This window comes from Hevea brasiliensis, chromosome 8 (genome assembly GCF_030052815.1).
Source record: "Hevea brasiliensis isolate MT/VB/25A 57/8 chromosome 8, ASM3005281v1, whole genome shotgun sequence".
NCBI classification, from domain to species: domain Eukaryota; kingdom Viridiplantae; phylum Streptophyta; class Magnoliopsida; order Malpighiales; family Euphorbiaceae; genus Hevea; species Hevea brasiliensis.
In genome coordinates, this window is record NC_079500.1 from 69,113,085 (window position 1) to 69,137,889 (window position 24,805).

Below are 24,805 nucleotides of genomic sequence, written 5' to 3' on the forward strand. Positions count from 1 at the left end.
CCGACAGCCATGATTCAAATGGCTATAACTTGAGCTACAAAACTCCAAATGGAGTGATTCAAAAAGGAGAATAAAGTTAAGACAATAAGGAACAATTTCTGTGAAGAAAACTTAGCCAAATTCTAACAGCAACATGACCAATGGAATAGTGCAACATAAGACACCAAAACTGAAAATTTGCAATTTTGCCTAAAAGACTTAGAATTTGAGAAAACAACCAAAACCAACAAATTTAGTAACAAAAATGTGGTATGTGGGTGAAGTTGGAATTCTCATACTTATTAAGTCCTAGAAAGTCAACAAATTGACTTGAATAGTATAGTGAATAGTAACCCCAAAACACAAATTTTGAAGAACGTTAAGTTTAGCATATATAAGCTAGATAAAAGTGAATTTGAATTTATTTTGGATTTATGATAAGTTATGATGCTGAAACACTGTGAAACTATGTGTTTCAGTGGAAAAGAATACTGGGAAAGAACCCGAGGCATCGAGTCAAGGCCGAGAGGCGACTCGTATAAGGTTTGTGCACAACTGACTATTTTGTTACTTTTCACTTCTAAATTGATTTGAACAAGTTTATTTTATGATTTATAATTTTGTTGTGTTGAGGATTTTAATTTGTTGAATGAAATTGTATAAATTAAATGTAGATTTTCTTATGCATTTAAGGATTTATTGCATGGTTTTGAGGATTGTAAATTTTAAGTTTGATGTGTTGCCAACCTTGAGCATGAATTTATGATGATTAAATATGTTGATGATTTGTAAACACTTTGTAAATAGAAATTGTTTTGAATATGATTTGAAACCACAGTTGACATGGCAAAATATGTTGTGAATTCTCATTAGCTTGTCTAGTGAGATATCTCCTCCACTAGATGGGGCGAGTTCCTTCCTTTTTGGCTTGCCAATTGGGGAAGAGTTTGAATGAGTACTCAAATATATTAGCTAGTCTTTGTTCCTCCCTTTTAGCCTCAGTTATTGGGAGAGTTTGAAATGTCATGGTGTACAACACGGCATTTATTTGAATTTTGGGTCATGGGTTCAACTGTGTGAATTGTTGGCAACGCCCTTTAAATTATGCATAGTTTGATAAATTGTTGTTGAAATAAATAATTTGTTAGTGATTCAAAATATTTTTGTATTGTTTCGAGATTTAAAAGAAATGTTGATAAATAATTACTATTTGATCAAAATGATATTCAAATGACTAATTTGCATGAATGAAAATATTGATTTCTGAATGTTATGAACTTTGAAGAATTTAGAAATTTTAAATTTTATTTGTTATAAATTGTCAAGCATAACTTGTATTAAGTTTTAAATTATTAGTTTGTGCACCACTGAGTTCACCACTCAGCGATAGCTTTGTATGCTGTCGCAGGTGAAAGAAAATATAAAGCAGCTGAGCAAGATTACTGAGAGACATAGTGAGTCTATCTTCGGGTATATCATAGGTATACCCTTGTACTTTAGATTTTGATGTAATTCTGTAATTATATGTATAAAATTTCCTTTGAGCAGTTGTACCAACTCTTTTGTAATATATTTTTGGATTGTAATGAAATACAAATTATTATAAGGTTATCTTGAGATTTTATGTATTTATAAAATTTGCACTACTAAATTTTTTTATGATCCCATGAATGTAAATATTAATTTCGTTACCTTAATAAGAGGTTTCAATGTTTGATTTAATTTAAACTGTGTATTGAGTTGCTTGTGTTGAATTGTGACATGAAATTGATTAATGAAGTTGTGATTGAGAAATATATTAGGTGTGTCTTTATTTTCAGATTTTGAAGAACTGTTTTCTCAAAATACAGACGGCACTCTGCCGAAATTTTAGTAAAAATTACAGAGATTTTAAATATCTAAAAATTTGATTTATATTTGGACTTTAAATAAAGGTTTTTAATATCTGAGAAAATTTTACCCACCAATTTAAAAATGAAGGAAAATTATTTTAAAATCCCTTGTAGTATATTTAATGGGTTACCGGTAAGCGAAGTACGGTAATTCATTAGGTGTACTACGGGAGCATGTTACATCTTACGAGGAGTAGGGTGTGACAACTTTGCCAAAAATTTTCCAAAATTTACATAAAAATAAAAATGTACAAAAATTTTAACTAGTATTTAAACTTTAAGTAAATATTTTTAATACCTATTGTAGAAGCTCACCATTTTTAAAAAGTAAGAAAATTGTTTTAAAATCCCTTATAGTATATTTGATGGGTTACCGATATGCGAAGTATGGTAATTCATTAGATGTACTACGGGATCATGTTACATCTTACTGAGGGATGGGGTGTGACATATCATATCTCATTGCCAATTAGTGATGAGCCTAGTGAGTCACACACATACACAAGTTAATCACCAAGTTAAATGTGATTTAATTAATTAATTAAAGAGTTTATTTGATTAATTAAATAGCTTTGGTTTGCAATAAGATTGCAAAGTCCCTAGCATGGCTTGAAACCAAATCTAGGTTATTAGATGTATAGTATAAGTTAAATTTATATTTAAAGTGTTTAAATATAAATTTAATTGTGAGAAATTAATTAATAGAGATTAATTAATTAATTAATTTATATTTGATATAAATTAATTAGAAGAGGAGAAATAATGATTTTGGGTTGAGAACTCAAAAATTAAAATATAAGGGTAATTTGGTTATTTCACATGGTGACATGTGGCACCATGAGATGGTAATACATGGCATCATATAAGTTTGCCATTTGTCTTTCTATCATGCTAGGTGATCAAAGTTAAGATTAAGTCTAGTTTTGACACTTGGCTTAATGTGATTAAGTCAATTAAAAATAAGATGCAATGTGGTGGTGACATGTGGCAAAGGGTTTAAGTGATTACTTGACCTAATTATAAAAGGGAAAAGAAAAGAAACAACAAATAACACTCTCTATTGTCTCAAGTATGACGGCACCTTTTCTCTCCCTCTCCTCTTCTTGCTTTCTCATCAATTCAAAGAGAATAACACAAATTCTTTTGAATTAAAATTGCTAGAAATTATTTTTAGTGTCCTATACACACATACAATCTCTCTAAAAGCAAAAACCCAAATTATAATTGGTTGGCAAGGCTTGAGAAGCTAATTTGGGGCTGCCCATTGGTGATCTTGGTGTGGATAAGCTAGAGGGACAACACTTGGGGTCCTAGGTGCTTCCTAAAGGTGCCAATTGCATCCATAGTGTATCAAAGAGGTTAGTGCTCAAACTCCTCTTTTAAACTAGGGTTTAATTGAATTAGTTTGTTAATTCACAATCTTAAATGGAAAATATAGATCCTAATATATATTAAAAGTGTTTTAATATGCAATTGAACATTGAAATTAATTAGGCACATAAGAGATGTGGCATGATGCATGAAACCCTCGAAGAAAAATTTTTAAATTCAATGCTCCAATGAACTAATCACCATGCTTCTGCTCCTTCACTAATTCTTAGGGCAAAGTGGTTGAAATTTTAGAGAAATTTGGAATTGCAAAAACTGGAATTCCTGGAATTCCAGCAATCAGTCTTGTGACCTCTATGTAGTAAACAAGGCATATCTCCCTCTGTACATCTCCAATTGAGGTACTAGAAAATGCTTTGAAAACCTAAGACACAGGCCTAAAATTTTGCTTTAGAGACCCTGTGCAAATTCTAGGTGTAACATAGTTGAAGGTTGAGTGCAAACCTTAATTGGAAATCTGAAAACCTGGAATTCTCAAGACACTGCATCCGTGAACAGTAGTTGGTAAATTAGCTATAACTCACAATATAGGCCTCCAAATTAGGTGATTCTTGAACCATTGGAAACTTAAAACATGTAGGAACATTTCTTATGAAGACTAATTTAATGGAATCGGTCTTTAAAATGGTCAAATTGGCCTGTGAATAGGAACTATGAATTTTGATTGTAGCCAGACCTGGTCAGGTAGAAACTGGACAATATGTAGAAAAATGAGCATAACTTGAGATCTAGACCTTAAAATAGGGTGATTCTTTATTTGAATGAAAGGTAAGACACCAGGCTACAAATTGTATAAAGACCATAGGAGCAAATTCTGTCTTAGGGTGCCCAAAGAGTTGATAGAAGATAGGGTACCAAATAGGTGTTTCTCCTAAAATGATAACTTACCTTATTGAACACATTGTAAATAAAGGGTTATAAATGAATTTTTACATCTCTAAATGCTAATCAAATTGATTCTTAATGAAAGTTAAGACATAAATTGATATGTTTTATGAAAGAAATGAATATGGAAAATGCCTTTCTCTAAGTCTAATTGTGGTTGTAATATGAGTTGGGAAAGCTGCCTATTGGAATTTGATTTGATTAATTCTAAATGCTATGGAATATGATGCTACTACTTTGCCAAATGAAATGATAAGTTATATATTTATGTACTTGTTGGGAATATCCAAATGATTATGTGATGAAAAGGAATAATGTTATGAGGGTCACTACCTTGCTTAAATGAAGTGACATGTTACATGGTTATGCCTTTATTCTGAATATGTAAACAATTATGTGATGATGACAAATGATGTCAAAAATGATGAATGACAATCCTTTGTGGATATATGAATGGTTGAATTATCTAAGATCAAATTATGAGATTATTGAGGCCCAAAATTCCATCTATTTTGAAAATAGAAACCTGATAGTTTGGCATGCCAAATATGTGACAGCCCTTACCCGTCTACAGTGTGGCTGAGCAAGGCATGTCACACGGTGTGCCGGAGCACCTTATCTTATCTTATATCAATTTCCAGTTCTTAATTTATTGATTAAAAGGCTTTTAAGTGAAACTCATACCATTTATGTCATTTATTGAAATTTTGATTTAATTTGAAAATTTTGAAATATTTTATAGAAAATCCGATAGAGTATCGACGAAAAATTAAGAAAATAGTTCTTTGGAACCTGTGAAAAACACTCCCAATAGACATATTATGTCCTCAACTCCAATGAACATTAACTCAATTTCATTAATTCCCAATATTTTTGAACTCAATTTCATACATTTTATTCATCATATACTTAAGCTCAATTTCATAAAGAAATACCCAAATTTTATTTATAAATAAAATTTACAACTAATTACATCAATCTGTAAGTACATGAGTTTATCATTTACAAGATAAAAATTAAGGTCTAGTATAAAATGCAAAATACAAAACGAAGCCTAGTAATCCTACCAAGTGCACTGCTAGATGAGGTAACACTAGACACAGTGCAGATCAAAATCAAACTCCTAGTCTATGGTCTACTGGGTTCTCGCTCAGTATCTCCAGTACCTATGCGTGGGAAACAGTGACGGGCTAAACAATACAGCTTAGTGGTGCCAATATAATGTAAAAATAAATCAAATAAATAAATATGCAGACATTATGTTGATATACTATGCAAACTAAACTGTTTGGTAATTATTAATAATATTATTAATTTAGTACTTTTTATGTTCATTAATTGGTAATAATTTATTAAGACATATTTTAGTTGCCCAAGTAACCTATACCAATTGACCGGACTGAATAAATGGGTAAACTAGCATTGGGTACCAAGTACCTTGAGCTGTCACACCATCGGTCACAAAGTGTCTTCAAGTGCGCAACAGAACGACTAACAAGCCATAATAATCATCAGGCACAAGGCTAAGTATGTCAAGTGTATCAAAATGGCCAAAAGACATAATATCACAAAATGGCCACAAGTGCCATAAATCACGGAATGGCATAAGCCATATGCAGTACTACTATCGGAATCCTATTGGCATACCAACCTATCCAAACTAATCATACTAGGCATACTAGGGCATGTTACAAAGTTAATTGTTTAATTTTTTGCATTTGAGGTTTGGTGGTTACTATTTACCTTACTATTCATGCAAATATATTGACTTTTTCATAATTAATAGGTATGCTAGTTCTATTTATACCAAAATACCACATTTTGGATTTTACATTTGTTGGCATTAGTTGCCAATTTCAATTCAAAGCTCTTTGGAAGAAATTTCAAAAATTCAAATTTGGTCACTTAGGTTTACTATTCCATTAGACCAATCTACAGTGATAATTTGGCGAAACTCTCTTCATCAAAGTTGTTTCTTAATGTGTCTTCTTTAATTCACTTTTTTAATCACTCCATTTGGAGTTTTGTAACTCAAGTTATGGCATTTTTACTAAGGATAGCCGGATTGGTTACTGCCCAGAATTTCTGGGCAAATTTGGTTCTGGCAGTTTTAGTGTCCTGAATTTGACTAGAAATTTGAATAGGTTATGGTCAAAATTTGAGTTTTTATTCTGCATGAAAGTTATTCTACATTGTCTAAGCTTTCCATAGCCACAAAAATCAGGTCATTTTGACCTCTCTAGACAGAGTTAGGACCCTATGAACAAACACTGTTCATATGGTCAATTTCCAGGTCCAGATTTTTGGTTTTTAGATTTGGGTAGCTTTTAGGTCATCTTAAGTTGGTTTTCTGGGCAAGGTCCCCCCATAAAAAATGTGGCTTAAGGTCTTCAATTTCACCTTCAACTGGCCTTGCACCAATTGGAGCAATATAGCTCAAGTTATGGCCAATTGAACACTCTGGACACAAGTTGTCCAGAATCAGTCTCATTGCACAACCTTACATACCTTTAATTGTTTTGTTATCTCATCAATATATATAAACAAACACATACCAAATAGTCTTAATTTAGGCTTAAATACATTAATTAAATCATAAGAATTCAGATCCCCAAATTCAGAAAATCCTAACTCAATTTGCTAAAATTTTAGAATCCAAAAGATCTAATAGCACTAACCTTGTTTTCTAGGTTCAATTAACCTCAATTCACCCTTCCAATCAACCAAAGCTTGAATCCCTTCTTGGTTCCTCTTTCAGCCAAATTCCTTGCTGCCTAAATGCTCCAAATTCCCTTCTTTTCTTGGCTGGATTCTTCAAATTGATGCTCAAGGTTAGTTTTTCTCTCAATTTCTTATAAGTTTGGTGGTGGGAGACTAGGGTTTTAGAGCTTGAATTGTGTAACAATGGAGGAAAGAAAATGAGTGCGGGAGAGAGAAAATTATGAACGGCTAGTTGCTGGAAGAAGACCAAATTTTCTGATTTTTTTGCCTTTTTAATGATATTTATATTATTTAATAACATAATGGCATACTTGTAATTAAAGAGAAATAGCAATTTTATAATTACCTTGAATTTCCTAATCATTTTAGTTTGGACTATTAATTTAATTATATTTAATTTTTTATAATCTCAATTAATTAAACTAATTTAGCTTAATGGCTTCATAAATTTCATTCTTGGTCAATGTGAGACTTCAAAATTTCATTGACCAAAATTTCACTCTTACCGAGTTTTCAGTTTGCCTTTTTCTTTAATATCCTATACGTCTTTCTTTTAATTTTTTTTTTCTTAAATTTTCTTGGCATTGTATTATCATCTAAGCCTCAATAATTCTTCACTGGAGTCCTAAAAATTATTTCATAGGATTCTCCTCCGGTCTAGGGTCACTAACTATTTTTATAGCCGCTTTCCATTAGGGTTACCCATCGCTGTAGCCCTGGCTCATTTAACCTTGTTGTATTTCATTGGTTAAATTTTTTCTTAATTTTTCTTATCATTATTTGGGTTATTTATGACTCCTCGCTCTAGTTTAAATATAGTTCCAAATATTCTAGCTATTCGGACAGACATTAGTCACCGAAAAAGTAAAATGTATGGACTATCTAAAGTGAGGGCGTTACAACTCTTCCCCTCTAAAGAAAATTTTGTCCTCAAAATTTACCTGATGTAAATGGTGAAGGAATCTGCTACTTCCTTGCTTCTCCATTTCCTTGTGTTGTCTCATCAATATCTGGGTTTGGTTCCTCCCGAGCTTCCATGGCATATACCTGTGGTGCCACTCTAGCTTTGGGCCTTTTGACCGTTTCAGAAATAGCCTTCTGTGAAATATTAGTTGTCTCTACTCTATTAGGTCTTCTACCCTTTGTATTGTGGGGACAGGTCTATCAGCTTGTGCTAGAGCTGTTGAACCACTCCTCTGGGGGAAATCTCTTATGAAATGATCTATAGCCCCACACTTGAAACACCCTCTAGTTAACAGTCGACACTCCCCTCTATGTCCCTTACTACAGTGCGTACATTCTGGCACTGGGGCTGATCCCCTTGTTACTGTGCCCGGGGAGCTGACTAAAATATCCTAAACTGACCTCTCTGGCCCTGTGTCTGGTCCTATGAACCCTTAAACTTCTTACTATTAGTTGGTATACTTGACTGCCTCGATCCAACTTTCCTCTTACGCTGCCTATCTTTCCTGCTCTGTTCACTCAATCTGACCCTCTCAACCTTCAGTGCAGCTTCAACTAATTTTGCAAAGTCCGTAATCCCCAAAGCTATTTTCATAATCTTGATGTTATCATTCAACCCTTCTTCAAACCTTCTACACCTTTCAGTCTCTATAGGGACTATCTCTCTTCCATATCTACTCAATCTCACAAAGTCCCTCTCATATTCTGCCACTAATAGCTGTCTCTGCCTCAGACTAATAGATTCCCTCCTCCTTTCCTCCAGGTATACATTACTAACATACTTCTTCCTGAACTCTGTGAGGAAGAATTCCCATGTTATCTGATCTGGCTGCACCTCCCTGGATACTGTGTTCCACCATTGGTAAGCACCATCTTGAAACAGAGACACATCACCCTCTAGGTTCTGCTCTAGGCTGCAGTGAAGTTGTCTCAGTACCCGTTCTATTCTATCTAGCCAGTTCTCAGTTATTGGAGGATAATCTTCTTTCTTTCCCAAGAAATCCATAGCCCCATATTTTCTTATTTTTCCAAATGGGACTTCTGTGGTGGTGGCAGAGGTTGTGGTGGTGGGATAGCCCCATTATCTATCTGTAGAATTCATTCATTTGTTAAAAATAGGGCAAACTGAGGCTGTGCAGGTGCCTCTGGTGCTAGTGGAGTAGGTTCTCCACTGCCTCAAACTTCAACCATGGCTGGAGTATGGCTCTCCACCTCTTCCTCTACTGCTTTCTGTGAAGCAGAATCATATCCTAATAAAAATAACAAAAAACAAACAGATCTGCATTAGTGTCACCTCAACTCTTACAAATGCAATGCATAGTATGGACTCTATCTAGACCTAGAAATGTCTAAACTGTGCTCTGATACCACTAAATGTGACACCCCTTACCCGTCTACAGTGTAGCCAAGCAAGGCATGTCACACAGTGTGCTGGAGCACCTTATCTTATCTTATTTCAATTTTTAGTTCTTAATTTATTGATTAAAAGGCTTTTAAGTGAAACTCATACCATTTATGTCATTTATTGAAATTTTGATTTAATTTCAAATTTTGAAAAATTTTACAGAAAATCCGATAGAGTGTCGGCTAAAAATAGAGAAATAGTTCTTCGGAACCTATTAAAATACTCCCAATAGACATATTATATCCACAACTCCAATGAACATCAACACAATTTCATTAATTCCCAATATTCTAAAACTTAATTTCATACATTTCATTCATCATATACTTAAGCTCAATTTTATGAAGAAATACCCAAATTTTATTTATAAATAAAATTTACAACTAATTACATCAATATGTAAGTACATGAGTTTCTCATTTACAAGATAAAAATTAAGGTCTAGTACAAAATGCAAAATACAAAATGAAGCCTAGTAATCCTACCAAGTGCACTGCTGGATGAGGTAATACTAGACACAATACAGATCAGAATTAGACTCCCAGTCTACGGTCTACTGGGCTCTCGCTCAGTATCTCTAGTACCTATGCGTGGCAAACAGCAACGCATTAAGCAATACAGCTTAGTGGTTGTCACACCCTACCCCTCTGTAAGGCACAATATGATCCCGTAGTATACCTAATGAATTACCAACTCCTTCTACTGATAACCTATTAAATACACTACAAGGGATTTTAAAAACTTTTCTTACTTCTTTTATAGTGGTGAGCACTATTTATAGGTATTAAAAACCTTTTTGAATTGAAGTGATAGAACTAACACATTTGAATTATTTGGAATTTCTATAAAAATTTTGGCAGAGTGCCATCTGTATTTTGGATAAAACAGTTCTTCAGAAAACCTGTAAAAAGCACTTCAATATTTTTCTAAATCTTAACTCCAACATTTTTCTCAACACAACATGTTTCACAACTCAAATCCACAGTGATTGTTCAAAGATTGAGGTACAAGAAATATAATACAATTTTTACAAGTCAAAATATCTCATAATTATTTTACAACTTCAAGGTACAATTTGAATTTACAACTGCTCAAAACCAAAAACAATATGTACATACAGTGGTCATACATTACAGTACAAAATGCAAAATGTTGGTGTACTGATTATACCCGGTAATCTCTCGCTGGAGGTACTAGCAGCCTAGTCTGCTGCCCTGTCTGTCTGCCTACCTGCGACAGCAATAACAAGCTATCGCTGAGACAATTTCTCAGTGGTGCACAACATTAACCAAATACAATTTAAATCGCAATTCATAAATCATATAAATAGTGGATACTTAAAACCATAGTTAATTTCAAGACAGTAATTGTCAACAAGAATTTAAACTCCATTTCTCAATATCACAATAAATTTCAATAAGTCAGATCATGGTTGAATTCAAAAGACAGTATATGTCAATAAGAGTTTAAATTCATTTCACAATCTCACAATACATATCAATAAATCACACACACAGCTTAATCATGTTCCAAAGTTCAATTCGTCCCAAAAGCCGATGGCTAATGACGTATTCAATTCGTCCCAAAAGTCGATGACTAATGAGGAATAACATAGCTAGCTAGCAAAAATATGAGTATTCATCCAATTCGTCCTCAACAGGCACACACCTCAACACTTCAGCCAGAGAGGGAATTCAATTCGTCCCACTAGACAAGCTAGCGAGGAATACAATCAATATACATGATAGCTGTGGTTTCAAACCATTTCCAATGCTTTTCAATCAATAAGTATCCATCAATATCATTCAAATAATTTCTCACAATTTCAAACCATTTACAATGCTTTTCAAGTGATAATTATCCATTCAAACACATTTCCACAATTTAAAACAATAATGTACAAATAGTCATAATTCATTTCAATTGAAAAATTCAAAAGAAATAGTTGTTGTACACAAACCTCTGATAATTGTCTCCTGGTCTGGACTCAGTGTTTCCTTCCCTTTCCCTGAGTCTTTACTAACTGAGAAACACAATTTGAAGTGTTTCAGTACTAAATTAAACTGTCTCTATCGATAATGCTTGATAAGTAATTCACTGAAAGCTATTATTTTCTTAATCACCTAATATATCGACCCTCGATGCGTTCTAGGTAAATTAGGTTTTAGTGTCACTAATATGTCACATTCGATAGTCTTTTAGGGTTGGTACATGCTACCAATTTCATTACCTTGTTTAGTACATTTTATAGCAACTTGCTGGATTCCGGGATACTAGTTTGACCTAGCCGAACGACCTAGTTCCCTCGGTTTTCGGGTTTCGGTCAAAACTATAAACTTGTAGATCTATGTCTTATGGAACGCGGGGCAAAATTTTAGGTCATTCTGAGTTATGTAGACCAAGTTATGGTCATTTTACTATTGCTGGTCAAATGGCATCAAATTAGGTCATTTTAGGTCAAATTTGGTCAACTTTGGTTCGGCCAGTTTTTGGACCCGAACTTGTGCAAGCTGTTTGACTTGCTTATGGTCATTTCTGGGCTTTGCTGTCTTCATAAGACTTGTAGGTATGGGTCTTAACTATTCATGGTTAAAATTTCAGGTCAATTGGACCCGTTTTGAGTGAGTTATGGCCTAAACACTAACTGCTGCCCAATTGGTCAATTTTCAGGTCTCAATTGTACTTAATCCGAATTGGTCATTTTTTCATGCCACCTTGCAAGCAGAATTTTGGTATGCTTTCCCAATGAAAGTTGGCACATTTTGTGCCTAGTTTCACCTCCAATTGGTCTCATACCAATTGGAGTTACATATTTAGAGTTATAGGCTAAAATGCAAACTGCCCTTAAATACATTGCATAAACATGTATCAATTACACATTTGCCTTGCTACAAATCCACCTCTCAACCCCATTTTGTTTTGGTACATTACCAAAACCATTTACCACTTCACATTAAAATCATTTTGGGCAGAATACAAACATCCTTAATACACCAAATAAAACTCTAATTCATAAAGTCCAAATACAACCACATATACACATAAACATTTCTAATTCTTACATACACTTTACACAACCAATTTACATACATAATCATCAATCCTCAATATCACAATTTATCCAATATCTCCATGAATTCAAACATTCATTAAGGAGTCCCAAAGCTGCCGAATTGCTCCACAATGCCAAATTGTCCATAATTTCGTCAACTTCATTTCAAGTGCACAATCACCATATACATGTGGGATTAACTTACTAGAACATTAAATCACCCTACTCAACATGAATCTACATCAAATATATGTAAGAATACTTCATCAAATATAGAACTCCATGGCTGTCCAAAATTAGACATATCAAGAACTCCTCAAAACTTAAAAATTCCTTCAGAAAGCAAACACCCATAACATGTATACAAACTTTATCAAATAAATATTCAAAAACTCAAACTTACCTATTGTTGGGACTTGCTTAATCTTCACTAAAACTTCTTAATATTGGTATCTACTTCTTCCTTGTGATGTGGAGGTAATCTTTAATGAAGAAACCTAGATGATTGGAGGTAAATTGAAGGAGTTAATGGAGCTTCATGCAAACGGCAATGGAGGATTCCCATTCTTCATTTCGGCATGGATGGAGGACTTGAAGAAGATGATGTTTGAGTGGGAGTAATCTGCCCACTTATGATTATATTTAATTCATATTATAATTCTTAGTGGTCCACTCACATAATTTAAATCATTTTATAAGTTTAATGTGCTAATTACAAAATTTTCACTCCACGTTTGGCTATTTGCATTAGGTACCACCAAACTAATTTTTCATTTTATTTTCTAAGTGTAATATTATTTATTTTTAATGGAAATTTAGGTCAAAAGACAATTTGGGGTATCAAATGACCACAATGCCCTTGTTCGGGTTGCATTCCCGATTTTTCGGTAACACTAGGTTTTGTCTGTTTTTCGATTTCTCACTTTTCCTTGTACTAATACTTTAATTTTTCTTTGATATTTCTAATGATATTTATACTTCAATTGATGTCTCTTTAAGTCCTAAAAATATTTTCCAGGGTTCCCCGCGGTCCAGGGCTAGTCAACGGTCCACGCCGTGACTTCCCGGTGCGGTCACCCATCGCTAGGGTTCTCGACTCGCTTAACTTGGTTATATTTCTTTGCTATTATTTTTCCTTTGTTTTTCTTGTATTTTCTTTTCTTGTATTTCATTATTTTATGTCTCCCCACTCATAACGAAGTGTAGTTCTAAGCATCCTAGCTATCCGAACAGCATTGGTCACCGGAACAGTAGAACGCACTACCGAACTTAAGGGTGTTACAATCCTCCCCCCCCCCCCCTTAAATAAATTTCGTCTCGAAATTTTACCTGGCATTAGTCTCTGAACAGCTGTGGGTGTTGTCTCCTCATATCCTCTTCACGTTCCCAAGTAGCTTCCTGGCCTAAATGATGGTTCCACAGCACGTTAACCAGGTGTATCTGTTTGTTCCTCAGCTGCTTCACCTCATATGCCAGAATTTTTATGGGTTCTTCCTCATATGAGAGGTCTAGATTTACCTCAATCTCTTCAACTGATAGTACATGAGATGGGTCAGATCTGTACCTCCTTAACATGGACACATGGAAGACACTATGTATCCTTGCTAGCTCTGGAGGTAATGCCAACCGATATGCCAAAGGACCCACTCTTTCCAGAACCTCATATGGTCCGATGAAACGAGGACTCAGTTTCCCCTTTCTGCCAAATATCATAATCCTCTTCCAAGGAGAAACTTTGAGGAATACCTTATCACCCACTGCATATTCAATATCTCTTCTTTTCAAATCAACATAGGACTTCTGACGGTCTGATGCAGCCTTGAGTCTATCTCTAATCAATATGATCTTTTCCTCTGTCTACTGAATAATTTCTGGCCCAATCATCTTCCTTTCACCTACTTCATCCCAACATAAGGGAGTTCTGCACTTCCTTCCATACAAAGCTTCATATGGAGGCATCCCAATGCTTGATTGGTAGCTGTTGTTATAAGCAAACTCAATCAAAGGCAAGTGTGTATCCCAACTACCTTCAAATTCAATCACACAAGCCCGTAGCATATCCTCCAATATCTGAATAACCCTCTCGGTGGCCATGCATGCGTGGGTGGAATCTTTGTCTTTGAAGTTCAATCTAGTTCCTAGGGCTCTTTGAAGACTACCCCAGAATCTAGAAGTGAACCTAGGATCTCTGTCAGACACAATTGATACTGGCACTCCATGCAATTTTACAATCTCATATATGTACAATCTGGCCAATCTTTCCAGGCTATAGTCCATTCGAACTGGCAAAAAGTGAGCAGACTTGGTCAATCTATCAATTATAACCCATACTGCATCATGACTACTCTGTGTCCTTGGAAGTCCTGTAACAAAATCCATAGTTATTCGTTCCCATTTCCACTCTGGTACTGATAAAGGATGTAACAAACTAGCTGGAACTTGATGTTCTACCTTTACTTGCTGACAAGTTAGGCATTTGGAAACAAATTCAGCTATATCTCTCTTCATATCCATCCACCAGTAATGTTCTTTCAGCCCTCTGTACATTTTAGTTCCACCAGGGTGCATAGCAAATGGAGACTCATGTGCTTCCTTCATAATGATCTGTCTCAATTCAGCATTATTAGGAACGCACATTCTGCCCTGATGTAGCAATAAACCATCATCTCTCACAGAGAATTCAGGTTTCTTGCCCTGCTGGACTTCTTTCAGTAGCTTCTGATATTTTTCATCACTCTGAGCAGCCATTTTGATATGATCAATCAACATTTGCTGTACATGCCATGCTACTACTGTCTGTCCCTTATCATCAATCTCTAAACTGTCATTCCGTGCTTTCAATTCATATAACTGAAGGAACGGAAGCGTGAAAAACACAAGATTATACCATTGAATTCAAAAAAATTTCGCCTAGGGTCACATGCACCATGCAAGATTTATTTTTATCTATTTGATTTCAATGATAAATAACATATTAAAACTCTTTTAATATGTTTTTGGATCTGTATTTGCCATTTAAGATTTTAAAATTAATTAGATTAATTTTAGAACCCTAGATTAAATCAAGAACGATTACACTAACCTCTTGATGTGCTGCAGCGTGTCTGCGCCTTTAAGATTCGTCTTCAGGACACCAGATGTTGTCCCTCTAGCTTGTCCACACCAAGAACACCTATTGCAGCCCTTGAACAGCTTCTAAAGCCTTTTCTATTAATTAGAAATTCAAGTTCTGCCTTTTAAGAGATTAGAGATGTAAACAGGACACTAGAAACAATTTCTAGTGTTCTTAATTCAAGAGATTGATGGCTAATCTCTTTGAATTGATGAGAGATGAAGAGAAATAGCTGGAGAGGCTCAAAGTGGCGTGACAAATGAGAAGAGAGGCTGCTGGTTATTTTTTCTTTTCATAACCACACTTAAATAGCTAGGTTAACACATTAAACCCTTGCCACATGTCACCCTTTGATTAGCTCTAGGTTTAAGTGACCCAATCAAATTGTGCCAAGTGTCAAACCTATATTTAATCTTGATTTTAATCATCTTACATGATTAAAAAACATTTGGCAAGCTTATGTGTTATGCCATGTGTCACCATCTCATGATGCCACGTGTCACACTGCAAAATGACCAAAATGCCCCTGTGTCTTAATTTTGAGTTCTCAACCCAAAATAATTATTTTTCTTCTTCTAAATAATTTATATCAAATATAAATTAATTAATTAATCTCTATTAATTAATTTCTCATTAATTAAATTCATATTTAAACACTTTAAATATAAATTTAACTTATATTATACATCCAATAATCTAGATTTGGTTTCAAGTCATGCTAGGGACTTTGCAATCTAATTGCAAACCAAACCTATTTAATTAATCAATTAAACTCTTTAATTAATTAATTAAATCATATTTAATTAGGTGATAACTTGTGTATGTGTGTGACTTACTAGGCTCATCACTAATTGGCAATGAGAAATGATATCAACTCTTACTATCATCAGAACTCTTTCTTACCATAAATGATTTCTCTAAATCATTTTACGAACCTCATAAACCATGGTTAACACCTAGCATAGCATGCCATGGCCACCCAATTAGTAATAAGGTTTACCTTAAATGAACCTATAATCATATGTTACCATGCACTAGAATCTCTCTGTTACAAAATCCCAACTCAAGCTGGAGTCATGGTTTATGTCAAACTCCATTTGCTATGAATATTATGTTCTCTTTTAATTCCAGTTCTTGATTAAAAAGATTTTCTCATCAGAAACTCTTTTCTGAATAAATCTATCTGTCTGGCCAGAACTTGAAACATCAAGAACAATTAAATGAACATAGGATTTTATCTCTATTTACTTAGAGGAACAGATTCCATCTTGATCAACACCTACCTCCATATATAACTAGTAGGAGCCAACACATGCCCATATACCCATACATAGTACAAGTATGAAAGCAGTATCAAACTCAAACTACCTATATACAAGATAACTGTGCTATCTCAGGTCTAAAGATTATATGCACTGATATGATTTATGACAAAACATTGACAAGAGTAAACTCCATGTGCTTGTCATAAGTGTCACTGGTTCGGCCTACTTATAAGTGCCTATCATGTTTGTCATATGGCATGAGACTCACCATTCCATCTTATTTATATCTCATATAAATAACTTGGGAACAAACATGAATACAATCTTTCTGGATAAGTCATGTCCTTATTATGAAGTATCCTCGATTGTGAACCTATTTATGATACTTTGTGCTAGAAATATTGTCACTCATATTCTTAACAACTTAACAATAATATTTCTAACAAAATATCAATGGACCTTTTCTATTACACATAAATATATTATGTAAACGGAAAAGTGGAAATGCCTTTTATTAATAAAAATATATACAAGATACATACTAAATGATATGCTCTAGGGCATACTACTAACAATCTCCCACTAGCACTAGAGCCATTCATTACAATACCTTAGACCCATCTTCTCAAGATGTCAGTCTAACTGAGCTTGTGACAAAGGTCTAGTGAATGGATCAGCTGGATTTTCAGCTGATGCCATTTTCTGCATGGCTACATCGCCTCGCCCAACTATTTCTCTGATAATGTGGTAGCGCCTTTCTATGTGTTTGGATTTCTGGTGAGACCTTGGTTCCTTAGCTCAGTATGATGCTCCATTATTGTCACGGTGTAGTGGAACGTTGACTCAATGGAAGGAACTCTGTAAGTTACATCACGAACTTCTTTATCCAAATAGCTTCTTTTGCGACATCGATGCAACAATATACTCGACCTCGATGAGTGGAATCTGCAGTCGTGCTTTGTTTGGAACTCTTCCAACTAACTGCACCTCCATTACAAATGAACACATATCCAGAGGTAGACTTTCTATCATCGATATCTGATTGGAAGTCAGAATCAGTATAACCATCTAATTGCAAGTCTCCACCTCCATAAATCAAGAATAAATCCTTAGTTCTTCTCAAGTACTTAAGGATATTCTTGTGACTATCGATGTTCCAAACCTGGATTGGATTGATACCTGCTAGTCAAACTAACAGCATATGCGATATCCGGCCTAGTACACAACATTGCATACATTATACTTCCAATAGCCGAAGCATATGGAATCCTGGCCATCTTATCTCTTTCTTCAGGTGTCTCTGGAGACATCTCTTTAGAAAGATGGATACCATGTCTTACTGGTAACAATCCTCTCTTGGAATCAAGCATGTTAAACCTCTTTAACACCTTTTCCAAGGATAGACTTTGGGATAAACCTATTATTCTTTTCGCTCTATCTCTATAGATGCGAATCCCAAGAATATAGATTGCCTCCCCTAAGTCTTTCATGGAGAATGTATTTGACAACCATACCTTTATAGTTGTCAACATACCTGTGTCATTACCTATCAATAGTATGTCATCCACATATAAGACAAAGAAAGTGATAGCTCTGTCACTAACCTTCTTATATACACATGGCTCATCCTCATTTTTGATAAAACCAAAGGATTTAATGGCTTCATCAAAACGGATGTTCCAACTCCTCGAAGCTTGTTTCAACCCATAAATGAATCGCTTTAGCTTGCATGCCTTGGAACCATCTTGGGATTCAAATCCCCTAGGTTGTTCCATGAAAATGTTTTCTTCAATGTATCCATTGAGAAAAGCTGTTTTGACATCCATCTGCCAAATCTCATAATCATAGTATGCAGCTATTGCTAATAAAATCCTAATTGATTTAAGCATGGCAACAGGCGAGAAAGTCTCCTCATAGTATACTCCTTGCCTTTGGCGAAACCCTTTCGCTACTAGCCTTGCCTTATAGGTCTCTACCTTTCCATCAGAACCAATTTTCTTCTTGAAAACCCATTTGTTCCCTATAGGTACAATACCTTCAGGTGGGTCAACAAGATCCCAAACTTGATTCTTATACATGGAATCAATCTCAGATTTCATAGCATCAATCCATTTTGAAGAGTCTATATCTGATATAGCTTCTTCATAGGTAAGTGGATCATCTCCATGATCTACTTCTTCATGAGTAGACAACTCTTGTTCTTCTTCATGAAGAAAACCATATCTCACTGGTGGGTGAGATACCCTGGTTGTTCTACGAGGAACAGCTGTAGATGTTTCATTAACGGGTATAGGTTGACTAGATGGATCTATATCCATCTGATCTATTGGTTGGTCAGAATTCTCCAATTCTAACTCTATTTGCCTTCCTTTTCCTCCTTCTTGAACAAACTGTTGTTCAAGAAATGTGGCATCTCTACTTATCACAACCTTTTGTGAAGTAGGCAAATAAAAATAATATCCAAAACTATCTTTTGGATATCCAAAAAATCGACCTTTTACGATCCGGTCTCCAATTTATCGGTGTTCACTTTTGATATAAGCTGGACAACCCCAAATCTTAACATGCTTTAGACTTGGTTTTCTTCCATGCCATATCTCATAAGGTGTGGAAGAAACTGATTTTGATGAAATCCTATTCAGAATATACAAAGCTGATTCTAATGCAAATCCCCAAAAGAAGATTGGCATATCAGTATAGCTCATCATACTACGTACCATATCCAATAGGGTACGATTTCTCCTTTCAGATACACCTTTCAGTTGTGTCGTTCTTGGAGGAGTCATCTGAGAAACTATGCCATTCTCTCTCAAGTATTCATAAAATTCAGTACTCAAATATTCACCTCCACTATCTGATCGAAGAACTTTAATATTCTTTCTGTTTTATTTTCTACTTGATATTTATATTCTTTGAAATTTTCATAGGATTCTTTTTTGTATTTCATCAAATACAAATACCCAAACCTTGATTTATCATCATAAAGGTAATAAAATAATGAAAACCCCCTAGCCATTTCTTTAAATGGACCACATACATCACTATGTATTAGCTCTAAAATATTTTCACTCTTAGCCTGTCCAACAAAGGGTGATCTAGTCATTTTGCCCTGAAGGCAAGATTCACAAGTTGGAGTAGGCTCAGAGCCCAATGAGGATAAAATCCCCATTTTCTCCAGTTTTGCAATCCTATCTTCTGCAACATGATATAACCTTAAGTGCCAAATATATTTTGAACTTGAGTTGGTTTTCACCATGGCATTGCATTCTTTTAGATTGCTATACTCTAGCCAGTGGAAACACTTTTTTACTGGCAATGGAAACACTTTCCTATTGGCAGTGGAAACACTTTCCTTTGCCTTTGTCAGCTTTGGTCTTCCCTTTCTGTTTAGCTATTTTCTTGGAAGGACCAGGAATCTGAAGTTTCTTTTTCTTATTGCCCTTCTTCTTGTTGGACTTTCCAGCAGAAGAAGATGCAACCAAAGCTACCTCTTTTCCTTTATTGCCTGGCATATTGTTTTGGGCAATAACCAGCATGTTGAGTAAACCAGCTAAGGTGCATTCCTGTTTAGTCATATGGAAATTTGTCACAAAATTCCCAAAAGACTCAGGAAGGGACTGAAGGATCAAATCCATTTGTAGTTGGAAATCCATGTTGAAGTCAAGATGTTCCAACTGCTTAATCAGCCGAATCATCTTGTGGACATGATCCCCAACATTCTGTCCCTCAGACATCCTCATACGGAATAGCTGTCTAGATATCTCATATCTAGCATTCCTGCTGTGCTCACCATACAACTCTTGTAGGTGAAGGAGGATCTCACTCGCACTCTGCATGTTCTCATGTTGCTTCTGTAACTCATTACTCATGGAAGCAAGCATGTAACACTTAGCTCTCATATCATGCTCCTTCCACTTGTCCAAAGTTTCATGTTCCTCTTGTGTGGCCTCTGGAGGTAAGGGACCAGGAACATTTGAATCTAGAACATATCCTATATGTTCAAGGTTTAGGACAAGTTTCAAATTTCTTAGCCAATCAGACAGATTTGGTCCTGTCAACCTATTGTGATCAAGTATGCTTGCAAGGATATTGGATGGTGGTGGTTGTTTTGTGCTCATTTTTATCAGAAAATTAACTGCAGAAAATAACCAGATTAATTAGTAAATGTATCATGTAATTAACCAAAATAATTATGGTCTTTTAATCAAATTGGTCCTCCCACTAACTTAGCGAATCCTACACTTCCAAAGTAGAAAACGGAAATCCTAGTTGGATGGATTTCTAGTGGGTAATTGAATTCTTATAATTCTATTGATCATCCTCAGGTACATCCATTATTGGAATTACAATAAACTATAAGTGAGCAACTCTTTGCCCATCACATCTCATGTGAGGTTCAATCCTTTACCTAGCCCCTAATGCTCAAAATCTCAGGTACATCCATTATTGACTTATCTTGCATTAGTTAAGTTGATCCCATTGAGCCAGTAATTATGCAAATAATTTTAATGTCCTCAGGTACATCCAATATTGGCCACTAAACCATTTACATATTTACAACATCTCATGCTTAACAATTATTCTTAAGAAAATCTCTTAAATAAATTGCATCTTATGCAACTATTTAAAAATTTCTTAAAATAATTGCCCCAATGGAGGGCCTATGTTATAATTACTTTAATTATAGCATTTCCAACTTAATCATTTGTTTGGAAGATTTTATAGCCATCCTAATTACTATTAAGGTCTCACTTTGCACATTATCCATTTAGCATGCATATATCATATAATTGCATACATTCCCATACATCTCATGCATTCATGGATAAGCAGTAAATATGGTATGATCATGGACTTTCTAAGGGATTCAATGAGCCACCAAGAATTGAATCAGGGCATTCCTAGGTGCATTTCATTCATTCATTTTACAAGAGTTGCTGAAGGAGTACATAATCAACACTTGATCTTGAATTCCTCCTTTGGTCCCACCAATGCTCTTGACCTCCTTGAACTTCTTGCAATCCAATATTACATAGTAATCCTTGGCATACCAAGGCGAATTTACAAGAACTTAAATAAATGAAATTACAACCCAAAAATTATTACAAACTTAATAATACATGCCCAAAATAAATTAAAATAAATTAATTAATTTACAATCCCAAAGAAACATAAAAGAAATAAATCCAATCACATTGGTCTTTTATAGTCCATGATCATCCATCATGCATATCACTATTTAACAATTAAATAAAACATACATACTTAAATTAAATTGAATATCTCATATTCAACTTAAAAATTCAGATTTGAATATGATTCAAATAAATTTAAAAATTCAGATTTGAATCTCATTCAAACAAATTTAAAAATTCAGATTTGAATCACATTCAAACAACTTTAAAAATTCAGATTTGAATCACATTCAAACATTTTTTAAAAAATCAGATTTGAATCACATTCAAATATTTTTTAAAAAATCAGATCTGAATTTTATTGAATCAATTTTAAAAAATCAGATTTAAATATGATTCAAACAACTTTAAAAATTCAGATTTGAATCACATTCAAACAACTTTTAAAATTCATATTTGAATCACATTCAAACAATTTTTAAAATTCTAATTTGAATCATAATTTAATTGTGTGATTAAAACTACTAATTAAACACTTTAATTAGTCAAAGAATAGGCCTTAGATCATACAACAATTGCAGAATTAAAAGCCAAACCTTGAACCACCCATGGAAGCCAAACTATGCGCACCATTGATGGTATTTTTTCAAGTATGCCGCCAACTTGCTTTGCAACTAGCAATGAACTTTTGATCTCATGATCAAACACACAATTAAATCATATAATCAACAATCTAAATGGCAAATATAGTGGCTCTGATACCAATTGAAGGAACGGAAGCGTGAAAAACACAAGATTATACCATTGAATTCAAAAAAATTTGGCCTAGGGTCACATGCACCATGCAAGATTTATTTTTATCTATTTGATTTCAATGATAAATAACATATTAAAACTCTTTTAATATGTTTTTGGATCTGTATTTGCCATTTAAGATTTTAAAATTAATTAGATTAATTTTAGAACCCTAGATTAAATCAAGAACGATTACACTAACCTCTTGATGTGCTGCAGCGTGTCTGCGCCTTTAAGATTCGTCTTCAGGACACCAGATGTTGTCCCTCTAGATTGTCCACACCAAGAACACCTATTGCAGCCCTTGAACAGCTTCTAAAGCCTTTTCTATTAATTAGAAATTCAAGTTCTGCCTTTTAAGAGATTAGAGATGTAAACAGGACACTAGAAACAATTTCTAGTGTTCTTAATTCAAGAGATTGATGGCTAATCTCTTTGAATTGATGAGAGATGACGAGACATAGCAAGAGGCTCAAAGTGGCGTGACAAATGAGAGGAGAGGCTGCTGGTTATTTTTTCTTTTCATAACCACACTTAAATAGCTAGGTTAACACATTAAACCCTTGCCACATGTCACCCTTTGATTAGCTCTAGGTTTAAGTGACCCAATCAAATTGTGCCAAGTGTCAAACCTATATTTAATCTTGATTTTAATCATCTTACATGATTAAAAAATATTTGGCAAGCTTATGTGTTATGCCATGTGTCACCATCTCATGATGCCACGTGTCACACTGCAAAATGACCAAAATGCCCCTGTGTCTTAATTTTGAGTTCTCAACCCAAAATAATTATTTTTCTTCTTCTAAATAATTTATATCAAATATAAATTAATTAATTAATCTCTATTAATTAATTTCTCATTAATTAAATTCATATTTAAACACTTTAAATATAAATTTAACTTATATTATACATCCAATAATCTAGATTTGGTTTCAAGTCATGCTAGGGACTTTGCAATCTAATTGCAAACCAAACCTATTTAATTAATCAATTAAACTCTTTAATTAATTAATTAAATCATATTTAATTAGGTGATAACTTGTGTATGTGTGTGACTTACTAGGCTCATCACTAATTGGCAATGAGAAATGATATCAACTCTTACTATCATCAGAACTCTTTCTTACCATAAATGATTTCTCTAAATCATTTTACGAACCTCATAAACCATGGTTAACACCTAGCATAGCATGCCATGGCCACCCAATTAGTAATAAGGTTTACCTTAAATGAACCTATAATCATATGTTACCATGCACTAGAATCTCTCTGTTACAAAATCCCAACTCAATTTGAGTCATGGTTTATGTCAAACTCCATTTGCTATGAATATTATGTTCTCTTTTAATTCCAGTTCTTGATTAAAAGATTTTCTCATCGAAACTCTTTTACGAATAAATCTATCTGTCTGGCAGGAACTTGAAACATCAAGAACAATTAAATGAACATAGGATTTTATCTCTATTTACTTAGAGGCAGATTCCATCTTGATCAACACCTATCTCCATATATAACTAGTAGGAGCCAACACATGCCCATATACCAATACATAGTACAAGTATGAAAGCAGTATCAAACTCAAACTACCTATATACAAGATAACTGTGCTATCTCAGGTCTAAAGATTATATGCACTGATATGATTTATGACAAAACATTGACAAGAGTAAACTCCATGTGCTTGTCATAAGTGTCACTGGTTCGGCCTACTTATAAGTGCCTATCATGTTTGTCATATGGCATGAGACTCACCATTCCATCTTATTTATATCTCATATAAATAACTTGGGAACAAACATGAATACAATCTTTCTGGATAAGTCATGTCCTTATTATGAAGTATCCTCGATTGTGAACCTATTTATGATACTTTGTGCTAGAAATATTGTCACTCATATTCTTAACAACTTAACAATAATATTTCTAACAAAATATCAATGGACCTTTTCTATTACACATAAATATATTATGTAAACGGAAAAGTGGAAATGCCTTTTATTAATAAAAATATATACAAGATACATACTAAATGATATGCTCTAGGGCATACTACTAACAATAACATGGACAAAGGAGAAACTCTGAGACTTGCCATAGTCTTGCGACTTAAGGCGTCAGCCACTACATTTGCTTTCCCTGGCTGATAGTCTATTAAGCAATCATAGTCTTTAATGAGTTCTAACCATCTCCTCTACCTCAAATTCAA